This window comes from Nicotiana tomentosiformis, chromosome 4 (genome assembly GCF_000390325.3).
Source record: "Nicotiana tomentosiformis chromosome 4, ASM39032v3, whole genome shotgun sequence".
NCBI classification, from domain to species: domain Eukaryota; kingdom Viridiplantae; phylum Streptophyta; class Magnoliopsida; order Solanales; family Solanaceae; genus Nicotiana; species Nicotiana tomentosiformis.
This window is the reverse complement of record NC_090815.1, coordinates 15292950-15298976: the sequence shown is the minus strand read 5'-3', so window position 1 is coordinate 15298976 and position 6027 is coordinate 15292950.

Below are 6027 nucleotides of genomic sequence, written 5' to 3'. Positions count from 1 at the left end.
ATTTTTTTTTGAAATAGCATCCCGCGTTTTAGCCATCCTTATCACACCGCATGACTTCTAGTAGTTCCCCCTACTAGCCACGCGTATCAAGAGACACTTATCTCACCGCATTCGTTTCAATACCCAGACCTTATACTACCTCATGCGTATCAATATCACAATATATCATAATTTGCACCTCAAGTGCTCAAATAATTTAACTTGCCAAAATAATTCAACAACAATATTTTTCCACAATAAAGAGGTCAGGGCTCATGCCAAAATAAATCATCAATAATATTTTTTCACAATAAAGAGCTCACGCTCCATCATAATGAGTACAAAAATCTTACAAAAATATTCAGGAATAAATAATTCAGGAAAATAATATTTCAAAATCTTTAATACGTTGCTTAAATATCAAATTTAAAAATGTCAAATACTTCATATTAATAATATTTAATTTAAAGAAAATCAACCTTCAAATAATGCACAGAATAAAAGAAACTAAGTTTCAACTAAACATGTAAAACAATTAGCAGAAAAAGGTCAAACAAATTTAAGGTATATATTTCATATCAATGATGAAAAATATACAAGATAAAATAATTTAATAAATGTGCAAGAGTGATCTACACAATTTAAAAATATAATCTTTCACACTTAGCCCGAGTACACACTCGTCACCTCATGTACATGACTTTCAACACATTTCAATAATCACATCAATACCAATCCTAGGAAAATTTTCCCCCACACAAGGTTAGACAAGTCACTTACCTCGACTTGCTCCAATTTAACCAAGTACTATACTTTTTCATCAATTTTTTAACTCTGATCGACTCGTATCTAGTCATAATTAATTCGATACAGTCAACAAAAATTATAGGAATCAATTTCATAAGAAAATACTATATTTTTCAATAAAATCCGAAATTAGATCAAAAATCGCTAGTAGGGCCCACATCTCGGAATCCGGCGAAACTCACAAAATCCAACAACCCATTCAATTACAAGTCCAACCATACCAGTTTTACCGAAATCCGACTCAGAATCGACACCGAATTCTCAAAAATTTATTTCTGTGAGATTTCTAAAAGTTTCTCAAATTTCTATCTCAAAACACTAATTAAATGGTGGAAAACAATAATATATTCGTGTATATTGACCAAATCCGAGTTAGAATTACTTACCCCAATATTTTTCCTTGAAAAAAAATCAAAATCGCCTTTCCTCAAGCTCTAATTCGTCAAAAATGGCAAATGGGACGAATTCCCGTGTTTTTATAACTTACATATCTGTCAGGGAGCCCGATTTTGACAGGGAGCCCGTTTTTGTCAGGGAGCCCATTTTTGACAGGGAGTCCGAGGGAGCCCGATTTTGACAGGCAACCCGATTTTGACAGCATTTCTAGTAGAAAAATTACAGCAGCTTTTGGAGCAGCTAAGTCCCACTTTTGATCCGTTAACTATCTGAAACTCACCTAAGGCCTTCGGGACCTCAACCCAATACACCAATAAGTCCTAAAACATCATACGAGCTTATTTGAAACCTCAAATCAAATCAAACAATGTTAAAATCACAAATCACACCCCTATTCAAGCTTAATGAAACTCAAGAATTTCCAACTTCTACATTCGATGTCGAAACCTATCAAATCAAGTCCGATTGACCTCAAATTTTGCACACACGTCATTAAATGACATAACATAGCTGTAAAAATTTTCAAAACTGGATTCCGACCCCAATATCAAAAAGTCAACTCCCCGGTCAAACTTCCAAACTTAAATTCCTATTTTAGCCATTTCAAGCCTAATTTCACTACGGACATCCAAATAAAATTTTGATCACGCTCCTAAGTCCAAAATCACCATTCAGAGCTGTTGAAATCATAAAAATGCTATTCCGGGGTCATTTGTACATAATTCGATATCCGGTCACTAATTGAACTTAAACTTTTAAATTTCCATCAAAATTCCATATTTGGGGCTAGGGACCTCGGATTTTGATTCTGGGCATACGCCCAAGTCCCAAATCACGATACTGACCTACCGGAACTGTCAAAATACTGATCCGAGTCCGTTTGCTCAAAATGTTGACCAAAATCAACTCAGTTGAGTTTTAAAGTTCTAATTCACATTTTAATCCATTTTTCACCTAAAAACTTTCCAAAAAATTTTACGGATTGTGCACGCAAGTCGAGGAATGATAAATAGTACTTTTTAAGGTCTTAAAATATAGAATTAATTATTAAAATTAAAGATGATATTTTGGGTCATCACAAAAATAAATGTTAGTATATGAATGAATAGACTTATCAGAAAGTTCAATATATTCTAGTTTGGACCGAAGTGCTAGTATTTTACCTATGAACCAATCATTTAAATACTCGACCAAATAAAAACAATCATACATATTATCTAATTGAATGTAACATAAACTTGAATTTTAAACATAGCTCATAAAAGATGTTCTAGTTTTTCCACCATATTAATGACGTAAAGTTTTCATTTAAACTTTACATTTTTATGTCGACATATTACGCAGTTCATGTTTGGAAAGGATTTGTATTAGCTATAATTTTAATTGCTTTAAAAGTATTAAATATTTGGACTTTTTATATAGTATTATTTTAAATATGAAAAGGGGCCAAAATGCCCCTAAGGTATTAAAAATAGCTCAATTTTGTCCTACTTCCACCTATTGGGCCATAAATGCCTTTAACGTTAGTTTTTGGGCTCAAGCTTACCCTTATATCTAACAGAAGTGCCAACAATACCCCTAACGTATTGAAAATGGCTAAGAAATACCCTCTGTTAACCTTTTGGTCCGCAAATGCCCCTAACGTTTGTTTTTGGGCTCAAACTTACCCATATATCTAACATAACTAACCTGGTCAATTTTTTGACTTTAACTTCGCAACTGCTTAGCACATTAATGGATTTCACATGATCTTTTCAATGGAAACTAATAGTATTTTAATATATAATGATAAAGCTAAAATATTAGCAAAAGCTGTTGTTCCATTGTCATATTTGCTTAATAAATTCGAGTTATAGATCATAATTAATAGAAAAAACTACACCGTATAATTTCTCCTAAAAATAATATCATGTAAAATATATATTAAAATACTAATGTATAATATACATATTTTTATATATAATCAATGTATATTGTTTATATATTTAACTAGTGAATGTAATTATTTTTAGCCGACCATCCAAATATGAGTTTTTAGTCAAAATTGTCCCTTATCTTTGGGGCTAAGTCTAACTTTGCCCTTTATCTATTGCCCTGAGCACTTATTGTCCTTTAAGTTTGCTAAACTTGAGCAGGTTTAGTCCATTTAACAAATAACCCAAAGGGAGACCTAATAACTAACACTGATTTCACTGAGTCAACTTGGTAAAGAAACTTTCAGTACTCAAATTTTGCAGAACCGATGTAGTGAACCTAAACTTGTTTAACAGTCCGGATTAACCCGGTTCTGGATCGGCCCAGACTAGTAGTAAACCGGACCGGCCCAGACCGGTGGAAGGTGGCCGGGTAGGGCTGGGTTTGAGGGGCTAGGGGGTTGTCCGTGTATATATTTTTTACCGGTTAACCGGACCGGTCAAACCCGATCAATAAAAATTACTGTTGAACCGGTCAAGAATATTAAAAAACAATCTTAATAAAAAACAATCTTGAATTTTAACCGGTTCAAATATATAGGAGCGGGTCAGGGTCGTTGGATATTTTAAAAGATATAGGTATGTTTTATAATTAAAGATTTTAAATAATTTTCTTTCCATCTGTTTCTTTGTTTCTCCTTTAGAATCATATAAATAGAACATTATCATTTTTATGTTTGCAAATTAAAATTTATACTTGTTAAACTTGTTAAGATTTACAAAATTTGAAGGAAAAACTATACCGTATAATTTCTCCTAAAAATAATATCATGTAAAATATATATTAAAATATTAATGTATAATATACATATTTTTATATATAATCAATGTATATTTTTTATATATTTATCTAGCGAATGTAATTATTTTTAGCTGATCGTCCGAATATATAGGAGCGGGTCAGGGTCGTTAGATATTTTAAAAGATACATATAGGTTTATTTAATACAAATAATACACGTGGCGGATTAAGAAAATACCACATGGCGAAATTAAAGTCAAAAAATTGACCAGGTTAGTTCTGTTAGATATATGGGTAAGTTTGAGCCCAAAAACAAACGTTAGGGGCCTTCTGTTAGATACAGGGGTAAGTTTGAGCCCAAAAACTAACGTTAAAGACATTTATGACCCAATAGGTGGAAGGAGGGCAAAATTGAGTCATTTTCAATACCTTTGGGGCATTTTTGGCCCTTTTCCGTTTTAAATAAGGAAGGATTCAATATACAAACTTTTAGGTGATTATAAGATCCTAAATATATTAGGTAAATAATCAAATGACTATTTTATCCAATGTGAACTCTATTTTAAAAAAGTAAAAAAATCAGACGATATTTCGCTAAAGGCTTTCGTACTTTTAATATAGTATAGATATAGATAAATTACGTTTTACACAAGTATATGAAAAAAGAAAAAAAGTAAAACACCCCAAAATTAAACCCCACGACTACATAATTCCCAAACGTTGGATTGCCATAACAATCCTAATCTACCTCCACGTTCTCCACTTCTCTTACTTTCTCCTATACATTTATTATTTATGCCGTTTGTTCTTCAAAATTATTTTTTTCATTCTCTCTTTACTCTGCTCTGAATAATATTCTTAGAATTTGAAAGTTAAAGTTGTCCGAATTTAAAAAATTGCGGATCGTTTCAAACCTGAAATACCATTTTTTTTTCTCGAGTTAATTTTAAAGGATGCAAGGGTAACATATTCAACTTTCTCATATTTTTTACTTCAAACTAAATCATAACTTATTGTATCTGTAAAATCTGTATGTCAATTTTCTTAGACGCTAAGATGACTCCTATATATTCAATATTGGACGATAAATTCTCAAAAGCTTATATTGTCTCATTTTCTCATACATTAAACTTCCTCTTTTTCAATTTTATTGATTGTTACTTAGCCATTTGGTTCTAAAAATTATAAATATTTGAATTTGTAGTAAGCATATAAGTAAAAAGAAATTATCTGTCGCATGTAGATATTGTATTCATTTAATTACTTCACTCGTTTTGTTACTTCACTCTAATCAATACTTACTTTGTTCTTTTTGTTAGTACTGTTTTTATGCAACATGTTAGTTATTTGAACTATCGGATATTTAAGAAATGTGTTGCCGAATTTAAGATTCATGAAGAATTTAATCATTCAGTCTTTGTAGGAGATATATTTTATAGTTGTCAAGTCCTCGCGAGGAGTTATTTGCCAGGTTGATGTAGTCCATAATGCGAAATCAATTTCTATACCTTCACCTATTTGTTTCGCATGTTGTTTTCTAACGATAATGGTTAGAGGAAGTGTCTATGAAGCTTTAGAAACTTATTTTATATTTTATTCGAAACCCGAGCCAGTGTAACTCTCTGTATTTTATATTTATCAGGAGAGGGTATATATAGTGATGACAGTATATGTCCTTCCTCCTCATTGGTTGCATTAGAAAAATTATAAAATATATATAAATATTTAACTGCGAACCCAATAGCTAAGACGAGTTATGTGTTCGGTGACGAATTCAGAACCCATAAACTTCAAATTCTAATTTCGCCTCTGATAAATATTACAAAACCAGAATTCTTTCAGGCTCCTTTGTATCAGCCGTGTTTTTAAACTAATATTTTTATATGATAAATTATATTTAATATTTTTCGCGCAACGCGTGAGTACGGATACTAGTGAAATTGCAATAAGAATTAACCCAAATAACAGTCAACTCAATCTCTTAAACTAAAAATAGCGACGGATATAGTATATTTATAATTTATATATAATATGTGTATAACGGTATATAATCGAAATAAGCTAAAAAGGAGTAAAAAGTAAATGTGACCTATTTGTGTATCAATCTTTAACAAAAAATAACCGGGCTAAG